General features: G+C 38.7%; 1 protein-coding gene and 2 long non-coding RNA genes across 8 annotated transcripts in view; 1 reads left to right on the forward strand and 2 right to left on the reverse strand.

Moving 5' to 3' along the window:
* Positions 1-16,141, reverse strand: part of LOC309494460 (uncharacterized protein) — a 310,444-nt gene that overhangs the window by 239,578 nt on the left and 54,725 nt on the right. The window lies entirely within an intron of this gene.
* On the forward strand, positions 1,053-5,204 carry LOC309475333. 4 transcript variants are annotated; one of them, XR_014197611.1, is made up of 6 exons: positions 1,053-1,825; positions 2,413-2,600; positions 3,290-3,378; positions 3,481-3,678; positions 3,785-3,896; positions 4,539-5,204. It is a non-coding gene; the product is annotated as an uncharacterized lncRNA (long non-coding RNA). The 4 variants fall into 4 exon arrangements; XR_014197612.1 differs by lacking the exon at positions 2,413-2,600; XR_014197614.1 differs by lacking the exons at positions 1,053-1,825; positions 2,413-2,600 and adding an exon at positions 2,614-3,157.
* LOC309494485 lies at positions 6,277-10,112 on the reverse strand. 3 transcript variants are annotated; one of them, XR_014204327.1, is made up of 11 exons: positions 9,875-10,112; positions 8,937-9,135; positions 8,750-8,799; positions 8,258-8,306; positions 8,082-8,153; positions 7,896-7,977; positions 7,768-7,801; positions 7,598-7,684; positions 7,292-7,455; positions 7,097-7,154; positions 6,277-7,004 (listed from the first exon to the last, which is right to left on the reverse strand). It is a non-coding gene; the product is annotated as an uncharacterized lncRNA (long non-coding RNA). The 3 variants fall into 3 exon arrangements; XR_014204326.1 differs by lacking the exon at positions 7,097-7,154; XR_014204328.1 differs by lacking the exons at positions 6,277-7,004; positions 7,097-7,154 and having other exon boundaries at positions 7,408-7,419; positions 9,875-10,104.

Genomic DNA, 16,141 nt, shown 5'->3' on the forward strand with positions numbered 1-16,141 from the left:
TCCGTTCTAGACCCTGCAATGATTTGGTGCTACTTAAGAACCAGTTTTACTGGTTCGGAGCTGGTGCTTTGGCGGTGGAAAAACAAAGAACCGATTTGAAACTAGGCTCTGGCTCCGAACCAGCACCAGCTCTGCCTTGGTGGAAAAGGGGTAACAGATGCACACAAATTAGCTCTTCCGCGAGACAGAACAGTTATAGGGGGAGGGGCGCACCCAGCGCAGGGGTGCTACTGCCTAACAGCATGATGATAGTTGTGCACGCATCCTTGCTATCAAAATGTTCTTTTGTGATACTGTTCTTGTATAGAAATTTTTCACTAAAATCTGTTTTGCACAGACATTCATTGCAGCCCACTTTGTTATTGTTCATTTAAGACTTGAAGGGGCTGATGTCCTATTTGCAAAGTTTACAGTAGTAATAGTAGTAATAGTGGACTGTATGTAGACATTTCCATTTTATTTATTCAAATTTTATCTACAGTATATATTTAAAACTTAAGTTTAAATATTTTTTGTTTTCTATCAAAATGTTCTTGTGTGGAAGTGTTTGTAGTAAAAGCTGTTTTGCACAGAAATTCATTGCAGCCGGCTTTATTTTTGATGTTTATTTGTGAGTAGGTATTGTATGAATAACATAAGTCAACGTAGCTTTACACATACACACACTTTGTACTAAAGGTAAATCCAAAATAGTGATGTCACTGTCTAAGCAGAGGGATGTTGTGCAACCCTATGGAATATAGTCCACACATGACAAATGAGGTAATAATCATCAATATTTCAGAATAATTCAAACTCAGATATTGGTGTGTGATATCTGAGTTTTAATTTTTTGACTACAAATCTCACCTCATCATTCCTCCCAGTGATTATTTCCAGGATAAACTGAGATGCCCCCAAGCTGGCTTCTTAAAACTGACTAAATATTTAAAAAGAGCCAAAAGAGCCGTTCTTTTGAACGGCTCTTTGAAAGGAACGGATCGCCAAGATCCGGATCCCCTCAAAGAGCCATAAATCCCATCACTATTGAGACTAATCTGCTTCCATAGGCTACTACCCAGATAGCATGTATAATCGGCCCGAGCTCGGCTGCCCCGCGGCGCCTGCGGCTCAGACTCGGCATCGGCGTGTGTTAACCGGGCCGATTGTGGCCCGCAGCTCGCTCTGGCACATGCATTTTTGTTACGGCTGTAAAGCACTGGGCCGATTCATGTTCACCGTAACTGGTCGGCTCTGCTGTATGATCTGGACCACTTCTGGAAATGACTCGGCTTAGGTTAAATCAAGGATGGTTTTAATGTAGCAATAATTAACATAAAAATTATTTTAAAATTGACGTAAATTCCTGACTGTATCTTAGTATGTTATACTCGTCGAATGTCGTTGTCCAAAACAAAATATATGCGGTAAATAATAATAATAATAGAGTCATTTTGCACAGAGCAATTTTTAATATTTATAACCATAGCAAAAATATTTAGTTGTCATGAAGATTCTTTACGTGTATTTTAAAAATGCATGGGCGCTCGACATCACTCGCACAGTCACGGTGATTGCAGTCGCGCATCGGCTGAGTAGTTGGGTAGTCTAAAATTAACACTGAGTCTAAAATTCATTTTACTGGCTATTTCAAATGTTTACCAGCAGTGACGGTTAAACTCTGGGCGCTCGGCTCAGATGCGTTTACCGGTATGAAGCCGATTTCAACAGTTGCTGCAGCGAGCGTCAGCACGCAAGACGTGTGCACAACTTTCGGTGAGATAAAACTCAACGCCTGACTTAAAATCATCCCTTTTCGATCCTGCGTCATTACAGTGAACTTGAGGTAAGTTGTGTTCAATTTCCTTAAAAAGCATCAACATTTCACGCCGAGCATAGTTTCAATCGAGTTACGTCGACCTACATATTTCGAACTGTTGCTGATTAAATGTTGATTATTATCGATCCGTTTAAACTTTGTTCATGTTCATTTGACAGTGCTTCCCTAGATGAAACGAAAAGAAAGAATTCAGAACTCGAATTCTATTAATTAGGACAACAATATAAAATTTTTGTCTGAGTAAAGTAGTGCAAATGGGGGTAATATGAAAGCTTTTATGGCGCGAAGTTAACGAAGCTAACATTGACTAACGTTAGCTGCGCTGTTTTTGCGCTAGCAGCTCATATTTTCGTTCTGCTAGTTGGCAAAGAATTAGTTGCTAGGCTAGACACCATTTTTATTGAATGCAATTTACGTGAATAATATTTACGAGCACAGTCTTTGATCTGTGGAAGAAAATAAAGTGGAACAAATGTTAGCTGGCTTAAGGCCAATTCATACCGCACAGACAAACGGCAACAAACACGTTTTGTCCTAAAGTATGTGCACATTTTGATCCTGTAAGAAAATATTTATTTTACTTATGTAAATAGAGGAATGATGTGGGACTTTGGTCTGCTGAAAGCTGGGTCATGTCTGTTGCTGAGTGAGATCGGGACTCTTATTATGAAAATGAACTGAGGACTCTTATAACGGTAGAGGAGCAGCTGCGCCTGCGCCGGCGACCTCACAGTTGCTGGGGATTATGATTACGCTGACACGTTTGCTCCTGGTTTTACAGGTATGATATACAACATATGTTCATGCTGCAAATATTTTGTGTATTAATGTTCTGGGTTGTGAAGATCTATGTGCAGACCGTCCGCCATTTTGTGAACGCTGTGTATGACGTCGTGAAGTGCATTTAATGGCCTTTTGCACAGGGGCCTGTAACAGATGCACTCTCGACATTTAACAATATAAAACGAGAAGAAAGTTGTGTCTGAAAGCTGCAATCTTTTACTTGTATTGGTTAAAATGAATGAATATCTCGTGTTTTTCCGTGGGTGCTTGAGTTTGTCGGTTTCTGTTGGGGCAGTGTGAACATGACACTTATTTTTCATAACATTCTGAATACAACGACCAACTTTTGTTGGTGACTTTTTTTTGTTGGTGTTTGCTGGCGTTTGTCTGCGGTGTGAATTGGCCTCTAGTTGTACTTTTATGGCGCAAACTGAAATCGCACTTTATAGCTAACATCAACATTACCTTTGGCTAAATGCGGTCTGTACAGACAGGTTTGAAAAGTTTATTAGCTACCCTAGGGCTGGGCGATATGACTGAAAACTGTATCATGATGTAAGCGTTTCATATCAGTCGATAATATTGATATTTTTTATGACCTATTTAAAATAAGGACCAGGAGAAAAATATATTACATTCAACATTTTTATTTTAAACTTAACCTTCCTCTGATTATAATCCCCTCAGTTATAAAGGCAGAAATGTCAACACAACCATGGAAAGCAACACCATGGAAGACACAAAAGACAGGTCTTCTCAGGAGGCTGTGCCTACAGGTAGGAATTCTACAAAGTGAACTCTCTCGGTTTACTCTGACATATCTATGTACAATGTTTTGCTACTAATCTGTTGTGCCTGCTTTTTCTTGTGTCTTACAGCAATTGCTAAGGAGATCCTCATCCAGCTTGATTCTATCAGAGAGCAGCAGTTGCTCATCCTGATGCAGCTCCTACAAATCTCCAGCAGTTCCAGACTTCACGCCAGACCCAACACATTTTGGGCTCCTACTTTCAACTATTGAGGAGCTACAATGTTTGGAGGAGACGTTAAAGAATCCAGAGGAGAAGAAGAATTTGGTGAGTTAAATTATGCATTAATCAGATCATTCCTAAAAGTCAGTCCCCACTCTCACTCATGCTATATATCCTTAAATAACTAACGAGTTACATGTCTTTGTTTCAGACTGTTCTCCTTGGAATGGTCGGAGGCATGACTCTTAAAGACACTGTGGGGCAGGTCCTGAAAAGAGCAATGAACACTTCGCTGGCGAGACTCATTAAAAGTGTGGTTCTGGGTGAGTGTCAGTGCTGGATAACTGCACTGTGGTGACATCCCAGGGCTCTACAGTGCAACCTATTTATTTATTTATTTATTTACTGGCTGTGACGGTGACAAAGTATTTAGGAGCACCAGTGCGACTGACCTGATCAGGTTCTATGGGTGCACCCTCCATTGAAACTAGAGCTGCAACGATTCCTCGATTAAAGTCGAGCACTCGATTAAAAAAAATCCTCAATAGCAATTTACCCGTGTTGAGTAACCGGCAAAATACCGGAAGTGGGGCATTCCACAGACGAGAATCCATGAATAACATTATTACACCGTTTTCTAAGGCTACGCGATCTATTTAAAACCATTTACAATCATAATATAGCATAGTGCTATCATGAAATCACAAAGGCTGTGATTTAGTTAAGAATATGCGCTTTTTAAAAAAAAAATGCCCCGGCAAGTCATTTTATCAAATACCGCCTTTTAATGGGTAGGTTAATTTGTCATTGATCAGAAGGTGCTCCTAAACTTTTGACTGTGCTCCTAAACTTTTTTAATTAAAAAGAAATGTAAGTGTAGAGCCCTGCATCCAAATTAAGTTTTGGTGGTTGCTGAGTAACATCACGTGGTCATGCTGCCCTCTTCTATCTTGTGTTTTTCTCAGATGCAGTCCGCCGCAATGCCCTGACCAAAGATTCTACAGAAGAGGAAACAGAGCTGCTCATCACCAGGTGTCTGTGGTTAGCCTCTGATAGGGATGGTGGCCGAAGTCAGAGGGCGAACAGGCAGACAACGTAGACAACTCAAATATCGCGGTGGGCCAGAATTAAATGTTTCAAAGTTAAAAATGTTGATATTGGAAAATGGTATTTGAACTCCTTGATTCTACATTAATGCTGTGATATTATTTCTATTCTATTCTTTTCAATTCAAATCTGTTATTAAAAAGTGTGTGCGTAGACTACTCAAAAACGCAGTGGGCCAGAATTAAATGTTTCAAAGTGAAAATGTTGATATTGGAAAATGGTATTTGAACTCCTTGATTCTACATTAATGCTGTGATATTATTTCTATTCTATTCTGTTCTATTCTATTCTTTTCAATTCAAATCTGTTATTAAAAAGTGTGTGTGCGTAGACAACTCAAATGCAGTGGGCCAGAATTAAATGTTTCAAAGTTAAAAATGTTGATATTGGAAAATGGTATTTGAACTCCTTGATTCTACATTAATGCTGTGATATTATTTCTATTCTATTCAAATCTGTTATTAAAAAGTGTGTTTATCCTATTTTTGTAGTGTGGTCCAATAAAAAATGCATTAAACATGAAACCTGTCTTCCTTGTGCTGTTTTACTTTGTTTATCTTGCATAAATAACGGCTGCTAAGCAATTTTAGTATTAACCTGATATGAATGGAAATCAAAGTTCAAATAAGCCCAAATAAGGAACGGGATTGGAGGCGAGCTATACGTCCTCTCACTCGGGTTTCCGCAATCGGGCCGCGTTAAAACCGAGCGCTCGCAGAGCAATCGGACCTAGATTCATGCCGAGGATTGGCCGATTGTTTTAGCCTTAATCGGGCCGCTTTCGGCCCGCACAATTTTTGCTAGCTGGGTAGTAGTAAAGCTGCGTGGCCCTGATTGGCTGCGGGGGTGTACCGTACGCGTGCTTTGGAGGCCGATGACGTCACCGCTCGCTAGCGCCGTCTCTACCCTCATTGAGTTTCAGGCAGCGTCGAGTCTTCTGAGGTGAGGAGAGCAGTTCACGGTATTTCTCATATTTACACAACCATCACACACACTTTATACAGTTTGATTAAGCGATAGGCTCATTCCTGTACTGTTTTCATCGATCGCAGCGATACTTGTGCGTCTTTTCTGGCGTCTTCCTTCTGAAATAAACATTTAGTGCAGCAGCAGCGAGCATGAGGAGAATATGTTGAGTTCATTCAGACCTGAGCGATTTTGAGTTCGTTTGTGTGATTTACTCTATGTTTGGAGTGAGAACTGTTACTGAATGTCAAGTTAAAGTTTGAGAACTGTGATGGGAATCGATCTCAGGTGTTTCTCCCAGATAGCAATGAGTCGGCGGACCACCGTCGGCGCTCCGGCGGCAGTAGAAGCGGCAGAATGGCGACATCGCAAACACGTTGGACGGCGCACCGCCGGCGGCAGCCGCTTTTTAAAAGCGGCAGCCGCTTTCCTACCGCCTTCGTTCCGCGGCCGGCCCGCGGGCCAACCGCCGTCCCGCCGCCGTTATATTTAAGGCGGCCCTTCCGCGGCCCGCTGGAGGCAAGCGCTATTTTCGAGCGATCTGCCGCCGCTTATTCTGGCTATATATAATATTTAATATTTATAGCATGCAGTTTATCAAGAATAATGATTGCTCAAACCAGACAAATATCCATTTGGCATTTTTATTCCACATTTCAAAGTACATTAACTGTCATTTAAACAAGATGTGTCAGATCACTGAAACATAACAGAAAACTAAATAAATCAATATACTAACATGCAGGTTTCTTATTAAATTTTGGTAAAAAAAAACAAACAAACAAACAAAAAACAGCCTTACAAGCAAATTACAACTCTTACAATAATTGTTCATATAAAGAGGACAGCTCTAGGGTGAAAAAAATTACCTGTAAACATTATGACAAGTAAAGAGAATACTTGATACGAAATAATGTGCAGGATACCAAATAAATCAAAGTATGACATCACATTTACAAGCCATTTCTAACAATAGGTTAAGTGGTAGTAATTTATAGTAAAGCTCTGGAGTAGAATAGACCATTATAGCTGCAATGCTGACCTGTGGCACAAGGACTTACAAGCATTATTTGAAAAAAGAAAAAAAAGAAGTAATTTCCACAGTTAGTGAGTATAGTGTGACACTTCTGACTTCTTTAGGGGTCTTGATGTTACTGACTGCAAGATAAAGAAAGGATTCCAGTTGTCAGTGATTCTGGGGTGTCAGTAGTCAGCCTAAGTGGTCGGCTGTGGGTCCCTCTCAGCTGTGCGGTGCCTTTTTCTGCCTTCACGGTCAGATGCTCCTTTCAGGTAACGCGAAACGTTAACCTAGACCGCTTCATCAGTGGCATCCTGGGTTGCCAGGTTCTTCCGGATGGCTAATTTAGAAAATACAGATCTGTCATTTCATTTGAATTGCATGAGGCCATACACATCTACTTAAATATAATAAAAAAAATATCCAACTTACTTTGAACAATGGTCTAAAGGAACATGTCTCTAAAACATGCTTTATCCCCTACACCGAGCTGAAAATCCAAAAAAGTGTTACAAATTACATTTCTCTGAAGCTTCTCATAAATAAATAAAAAATGTGAAAGGCTGAGGATTCAGACTAAATTTTACTTTTTAGATTACTCTATGGCGTTATAATCAGCAAACTTACAAATTGTTCCTGGAGCTTTTTATCCTGCTTCAAACTGTTGTCAAGACACGACAAATCTTCCTGGGTGTGTAGGGGAGTAACAGATCCCCTGACAGGGATAACTCCAACAGACACAACTTCGCCAAACTCTGCAAGACGTCACAGCATAAGGGTCTGATCTGCACCTACAGGGTTTCCCAGAATAAAATAGTCAGTCCTGGTCCCTCAACTACTAAACTATAACATTTATATCTAGGTCTACTACATGTACAGGTAGCCCCAGTGGGAATTAAACCAACAATCACAGGTGCTGTTTGCAAGTTGTACCTGATTGCCCAGTGCAAGCAAATGTCTTCAACATTGTTTGTTGAACTTGCTTCACCTGCTCTTGAAGTAAGCCGCTGTCATCCGAAGCTACAAAATGAAAGGCATATGGTAATTTTGGACTTACATCACACACAAAAAAGTACAATTTAAGAAACAGTGCAAGTTCTCACCTGCTCGTGCATTGCTTTCCCTCAGGGCTTGGTTCTACATTTAAAAAATAAAATAAAACAAACAACTAAAGGCACTATTTGCAATACTGTTAAAACACTGGACATTAAGACATAGGGCTAGAATATACCTTCACAGCTGAAAACTTCATGCTTGACACGAGATGCCATTGGAGTACAAGGGCCAACAATAGAGCAATGACTTTCTCCCTCCTATTGATAATCATTGACATGTAAAAATATGTTTGAAGTTATTGCATACATTTAATGAATTGGACTTAAATGTAACACTTAGTTAAGCGCAACGTATTACATACCTCCAGAGTTTTCACCCATATGCTGCCAGGGTAAATTTGCTGCCGGGGGAGTAAAGCTTAGTACTTGATGAGCTGGGGGAGCAAACATAACAGCTTTCATTTCAATGCAGAGTATTGCATATTCAGTAATGAAACAATAATTGAACTGTGCAAAGCTAATGGAATGTACAACACACCTCAACACCTTTCATCCAGAAACTGCTGCAGCGAATCCCATCAAGTGTCCTAGTGAAAAACAGATTATGATTAAAGGATTCATCATCTTAAAGTCAGCATGAAATCAAATTTTACATTTTGTATTTTTATATGTAATATTGTAGTGTTTATGTAAATGATTCATCTGTGCACTTCATTTTTTTATTCATGTACCCTTATAATATTTAATCAAATACGTTACCCTTCCCTCCCCCCTCGAAACGACTTCTCTTCCGGTCATGTGCAATGGCGTGAGGGCGTGGCAACTCCCCTCAAACCATTAGTCTGCTATGAGCAGAGATGGAGAGGAGGAGCGCTAGAGTAAAACCCTGCTCCTCTATTCAATATTCCCTTTCACTTGGAAATACGTCACAACACTGGAGAAAAGTCGTTTGTAACTTCCAGTTCATGCCAACTTTAAATAGAAGCAATAGTTTCCAAGACAAAAAAACTTCACAAATAACATCACTTACTTGTACTCAAACTCTTGGCGGATTCTGGATTACTGGGGAGAAACCTGGTTCTGAGAAAGAGGAAACAGAAATTTGATGATGATAATAATAATAATGAATGAAAGATTCCGTTATCCACAATAAACAGACAAATAAATTACACAGATGAAATAAAGGAAAATCAAATGTACAAGTCAGACCCATTTACCTGCTCCCTTCATGAACTTAAAATGATGTTTCTCCCAGGTGCTGTGTGGAGGTGTGCAGCGGATGGCTAAATTGTTCCTTTGTCTTTTTTGCGGAGGTTAAATGGGGGCCAGTGGCACATGCCCTTCGCTGAGCCACTCTTGCGGAACCACTGCAAATGGCAGATCCTCCTTGTTGATAAACTGAACAATGTGAAGCATCTAAAATAGAAGACACATTAGCATAAAGTATACTTTTTGATAAAAAAAATTTCAGGCAAAATCAACAACATTAAAATGCTCACACCTTCGAAAAAGCAGTAATTTTCACAAGTGGATCAACAGAAAACCATGTTCAGACAAACAAAATCATATAAACAACCTACATAGTTATTTTTGTAAGAAAACACCAAAAGTTAAACTAGTCTTTCTAGATGTAAAGTTTGGCTACCTACTGTAGCTAGATACATTTAACATGTAACGTTAGAACATGCTTGAACTCAGTGTGTAAAAAAGGTGAAACAGCATGTGGTAGCGAACACTGTAATCTAGACTAGCAGCATAATTATGTTTAGTTAGAAAAAAAACACAAGTTATACTGATCAGTCTTTCTTGTCGTGAAGATTTTGCTAACGTTACCATTCCCACCGTAGTTCAGGAACTGTAACGTTACGTTAGTTAATTCGACTGACCAATACTATCTTAAACCACATGTACTCACACTTGTAAACATACATAACAGTTAAACATACTTAGAAGAAGAAGAAAACTCAACGCCAGGAAGAAACTAAGTAACGTTAGCCTAGCTATGGCAGAAGCATGGCGGAAACTTTGCAAACAAGGCTAACTTACTTTAGCTTGACTAGTTAGGCAAGAACAGATTTTAAGAAGAAGAACTAAAAACAATGTCAAAAATGAACATATTAATATTGCGTTAAACAAAAAGGAAAAATGTACTTACTTAAAAGATCGTATATTTCCTCTCTCCAAATACTGAAACCGTGTGACGAGACGAGTAAATCTGCTTCAGTTTTTTAGGTGCTGCCCCTCTCGACCGGTGGAGGTACTTCTCTGTTTGTGCTTTAACACTTTCTTAAACATTTGTACAGGTCGCAAAACTCGCAATTGCAAACTGCAAAGTAATTCCTTATACATGTAAAAGGTAAAATAAATTAAAAATTGAGCTTGTAAAACAATGAAAGACATAAACACAATTTCCTGGAGTGACAGAGAGACAAAATATTTATAAATATTTCACTTTATCCTTCAGGTCAAAACAGGGATTTTCATGTTTCTCATAGACATTACCATGGTTGCAAATTAATAAAAAAATATATAAAGCAAACCCAAGATTTTGGCCAAGTTGCAGATGTCTTTCACTGTTCACTGATTTCAAGCATTGGTGAAAAATCTAACTTCATCCATTTATTCTGCTAAATTGTTCATACCATGAATGAAATATTTATTTTAAAAACTAATCAGAATCAGAAAGATATTTATTGCCAAGTAAGTTTTACAAAAGGAATTCTTTTTGGTCTATTGGTGCATCTCAAATTGTGCATAAATCAAAGAAATGTAAAGAATTGTCACCTTAAGTGAATAAAATAATTCTATATATTTTACATATTATCGCTTCAGAGTTTCAAAGTAATTGAAATGTAATTTCCTAAACCTTATCATGGAATCAGAGTCAAATCTGTTATAACCCCTAATGGCTTTGGAGCAACAACAAAAATGTATATAATTCACATAATAATTATAATCGCTTTAAATGTGAAAAGTAGGCTAGTTAAGATGCTGTCAGTTTCAATGGCTGGTCGATTTCAAAGCGGCTTGCCGCCAGCCGGCCGCGGTTCATTTAGACGGCGGCAACCGCCAGAGAGAATGAAGTCGGCGGCCCGGCGGCTGTTCGCCGGCGGCATCTCGCAAAAAATGGGAGTGACGTATTCGGCGGCAAACGTTTCATCGCCGCCAGCGGGACGCACCTATAGCCGACAGCTTGGGGCCGGCGGCAAAAAGAAGCCGTGCCGATATTTTTTGCTATCTGGGCTGTTGCCGTTTTCATGCTTACCTTTATTATTTATTATTGTCGACATTTATCTTTGGCAGATTACATTTACTTATTAAAATTGATGTAGACACTTTATTGCCCCTGTATGAGTAATGAATGTGGGAAATATCAAATCTATACATGGGAATATAGATAAATTAAGTATGACACAGGAAACGTTACATTTTCTTTATTTTTAAAGGGGTCATATAATGCCATTTTTGTACAAGCTAATATGATTCTTTAGGGTCTAAATTAAAAGTTTGTAATATGCTTTAATTAAAAATTCTCATTAGTATTGTAAGAAAACACTCATTTTACCTGGTCAAAAACAGCTCTGTTTTCAGCACGCCGTTTTTGCATGTGTCTTTAAATGATAAAGAGCTTTGCTCACCCCGCCCTCTGTTCTGTGCATACACCGTTTCTAACACAATAACCGATAACGCATTGTTCATTATAAACGTGGGATTATGAATTATATTATGTTGTCGTACATAGAAAACATGCCGTAATGTACCCTGAGTGTAAAAATAGCCACATTCATCGTGAAGCGTGCAGCAAGCGCAAAGATTAATATAAATATTAATAAAAATGTTAATAAAACGTTACACTCACTTCAGTTCTTCTGGAGGTGCAGCAGGAACACGAATAGTTGGTATGGATCCTATTTTCAGGAACAGCTTCTTAGCAAAACATATTTATGGGGTGGCGAGAGGGGGGCAGGAATTTTTGAGGGGTGGCAACATATGGCAGAAATATATATACTGAATTTAAATCGCAGTTAAATTGGCCATAACTTTTAATTCGTTGCTGCCAATAGGGATGGGTATCGTTAAGGTTTTAACGGTATTACTACTCTTACCAATACTCCTTATCGATCCGGTACTTTAACGGTATTCTTATCTGTTCTTTTTGTTATATAAAAAAAAAGGGGGAAAAAACTATTATGAACACATTTAATATTGCTTTATATTTAGAAATGTAAAATAAATATCTATAGCAAAAGAAAAAGCAATGCTTTAACAAAACAAATAAAACATGCATGTTATGCAGAAGGGTGCAGGCTTTTGTGTTTTATATTCAGAAGACATAGGACACCAAAAACAAAGTACAAACACATGGTCAAACAAAAAAAGTAAACAATTAAACAAATATTCAAATGATATACCCAGTGCTTTAATTTCAGTAATGTCGGCATTACTGTTCAGGAGTAATATGGGCTAAAAAGACATCTAATAAAGTCAGATTTAAAATAACACTGCATAGTTTATCATAGATTAAAGTTATAAAAGCCAAAATTATTCATTCAAGAGCTGCGACTGATTTTCTCTTTGCCTTTTGTTGTTTGGTTCACATTAATGGAGCAATCGTCAGCAGGTTTATTAGACTGCTGCCCCTTTAAGACCAAATGCAGATCTAATCATTATTATGCATCATATTTTCTCCCAACTATTAACGCCCATTTAAGACATAAACTGTATTTAAGTGAATAAACTGTTTAAGTGAATCTCCAAGACAGCCATTTTGACATATTTGATCGTTTAGATGTGCACACGAAGCCCAAAATATACGTTGCTTGTCTCGGTAGTTGAACTTTTCTATTGTAAAACAGTCAAATATAAAACAAAAAATTCTACTTACATTTTACCAGGCATTCGTTAACTTATTTAATCATTTTGACATTGATGAGCTAGACCGCTGAACTTTTAGTCTTCCTAACAACAAACAGAGTGTTGCGTAATGTAGTGCATCAGAGCAGCATCAATAATAATATCAAGTGAATCTCTTATTTGCATCTTAAGTTTATTGCCAATAATAATGACAGGTTTGCGAACGTGAACTCGGTGAGCTCGCGCAAAACACACCTTCAGCACAGCGACTCATTTAAACGCCTCTGATTGGCCGATGTGATCAACAGACATGTCTGTGATTGGCTACAATGCTCAACGCTGCAAAAGCACGTCAAAAGTACCTTCAATGCAAAGGGAAAAAAATTAAATAAAAATTTAATATGCACTGTTCATGATTAGGTAATCGCGGCCGCTGTAATCTTATTCACATTTGTTTTTCTGATTAATTGCTTTGCTCTGTGAGAAAGACAATTGAACAACATATTCGGGGCTTTACTAAAAACATTCGGGGCTTAAGCCCCCTTAGCCCAGCCCTAGCCCTTTATATTTTTTATTAAGCTGTTCTTGTCTTTACTAAAATCAAAATTAGGCTAATCAAAGGGAAGAGTGCTCTTACAAATCACGAGGGAGCGATTTGACCGCTGATTTTGGCTAACGTAATAGACTCGCTGTTTTTGCTGATGCTGAATCGTCTTTAGCATACAATACATTCATTACAAATGTAACTAAGTTAAACGTGTGTTTAAACTACACCTGGGGAAACTCACTTCACCTTCAGAGGCTCTGTCAGGGGCAGCTCAGTCTAGTCGGGTTGCAGGACCACCGCACCGCAGCAGACTTGCTGTGTGTGTGAGCCAGACTGAGCGAACGCCGCTCTGCACGTTTGAATCAGGGACGTAACTATTTGAGAGGCAGGGGGGAGGGGCGAATAATACATTTAAAATAAAAAATTTAATTGTTCACTTTTGGTAAATGTATTGGACATAGTGGTGGGTTGTTTTTGTAAGTACAGTTTTTGGATCATCAAAGTTAGGGGGGCAGCTGGGGGGGCAAGGCTCTAGAGTGGGGGGGCACCTGCCCCCCCTTGCCCCCCTGTAGATCCGCCTATGCGTGGAATCCCCGCGAGGGAACCCCGCGTCAATGCTTTGGGAATATTCTATCAAAAACATCAATAAAATGACAGCTGTGTAACCTGTGTTCCTTATTAGGCTACACCCAAGAACAATCGCTTAGACGACGCCATTCTTCTCCAGCATATCAATGCACTATGATGACAGTCAGACAGCTCGCTCACGAGCTAGGGTGGGTCTGTGTTGAAACACAGTGCTGTCAATCACAATCGTGGGAGGGGCGTCGATTTAGTGACGTCACAATATCGAACAGCTTGATTCAGGAGAGTGGGAAACATATAAGGAGATTTTTAAAAAACCACTGGATGGATTTTTATCATTTTATGATGGTTGTGTACAGGCACTGTCAACACACATTTCAGTACAATCAACTTATAAAAGTGCATTTACTATTATATGACGCCTTTAAGAGTTTTATGACCATTGTCAGTGTCTGTATACAAATATGTAACACGTTAATGATGGAATTACTTTATTGCAAAGTAAGTTATTATAAAGTCAAACTATATTTAGATTCACGTATTATGTGTTGTAGTTATTTGCCTGAAGAGGTTCATAAAGAGAGGTTATTTAATTAATTAAATAAATATATATATTGTTTTATTATTTATGATTTATCCATGTTACATTGTGAGAAATAACAGTATTGTCTTTCAGTAGAGAAGTTGTATAGGCTTTTGTGATGTATCCTCACTCAAATAATGTGTTTCTAACAGCAAACACTCAGAATAAAGTGAGATGATCTGCTGATGATCCTGAATGGCTTGTTGAATGAGTGTTGATAGTCTGAGGCTCATCAATATTAACAGATCTGCTGAAAACACTCTTTATTTCATGACAATAGTTCCTGTTTTCACCTCATTTATTATGCTGATGTCTTCAGATCTCCTGTAAATGGACACTTAAAGCTCATTTCATTGGTGTCAGCAGACTGAGGGGATTTGTTGGCTACTATAAGTAGCTTTAAGAAATTCTAGTATGGTAGTCTCAGTAGAGCCCTGCACGGGCCTCAAATCTAGGCCCGAGCCCGGCCCTGGCCCGAGACGCTCAGGCCCTAGCCCGACCCGTGTCCGACAGCTCATCAGAATTATCAGCCCGAGTCCGACCCGAGCCCGTTTTTTTTTTTTTTTCACAGCGGCAGACTGGCATTAAAATATGTCCGTTTTGTTAGTTATGTTTCTTTTCTTTTCATTTCTTTTTTAAGTTAATTTAGACAAATGTTTGGAGCATTTAAAAAAATAAATAAAAAAAAATTACCAGCAGCAAGCCGAGCCAACAGCGAGTAAAACATGTTTGATCAATTTAGCCTCTCAAATCAACGCTAATACTTTACTTAGGTACAATAAAATCCATAGATATAAAAATACTTCAAGCATATCACACAGACAGTTAGTTTAATGTTTATTTATTAAACCACAGTGAGTAATTTTTTTTTGAAATACTGAGGCAGGCTCAGGCTGCTCGCAACAGCGCTCGCAAACGAAATGAGCAGCAGCCTACAATCTAAACAAATTAAATAAAATAAATCAAAAACAAACTTGCAGGTTATCTTACCTCAAAAATGCACCACAGAACATGGCCATTATTTTTTCCAGTAGTTTCCAACAGTTAAACGAAAATAAAGTCCAATCAAATGAAAAACATCAGTAGTTTCCAACAGTGTAAACGAAAACCAAACGAAAAGTTAGAACAGTCTCTTACAGAGCATCGTGGAGAAAAAGAATAGCATCCACAGTGGAAGATTTTAACCCAGTCCTCTTCTATCACTCGCGATTTTTCTCATATTCTCCATTATTTGCACATGAGGTGAATCGTGGGTCGTGCTGACGGGAAACCTTCTGTGTGTGTGCGTGCGTGTGTGTGTGTGTGTGCGTGCGTGCGACTGTCATGTCAATCATATGTCAGTGTAATTATAAGATTATGAAAGTTATGAGGTTATTAAATGTCTTTCTATGTTTGTTTTTCTATCGTCGACGTCATCTTCTCATATATTTTTAATTAATGTCTAAAAATATAAAAAGAAGGATATCCCAAAAAAAGCCAGAGGCCCGGCCCGCATGTGAACTATGACGTGAAAATTGGCCCGAAGCCCGGCCCTAGGGGCGTAAAAAAGTCGGGGCCCCTCGGGCTGAAATGCAGGGCTTTAAGTCTCAGCATATAAGAGTGATTTCTTTGTTCTGTAAGAAGGAACCGGCAACATCTGTTCTTCATTATGTGGACCTCTATGTTCAGATGGGGGAATGGTCTCCTGTTCTCTCTATTATGAACACAGTATAAGAGTCCTCCAAGCTACTAATATACATGGTAGGATAGTCAGAAACTGACCATACAGGTATATATGGCCTTATTATTCAATGTATCTTATTCATATATGATGTAAAGTACTCACTATCTTTTTGGTAAACCCGCTAACAGTC

The sequence above is a fragment of the Leuciscus leuciscus genome, assembly GCF_965113295.1.
Source record: "Leuciscus leuciscus genome assembly, chromosome: 1".
Taxonomy (NCBI): domain Eukaryota; kingdom Metazoa; phylum Chordata; class Actinopteri; order Cypriniformes; family Leuciscidae; genus Leuciscus; species Leuciscus leuciscus.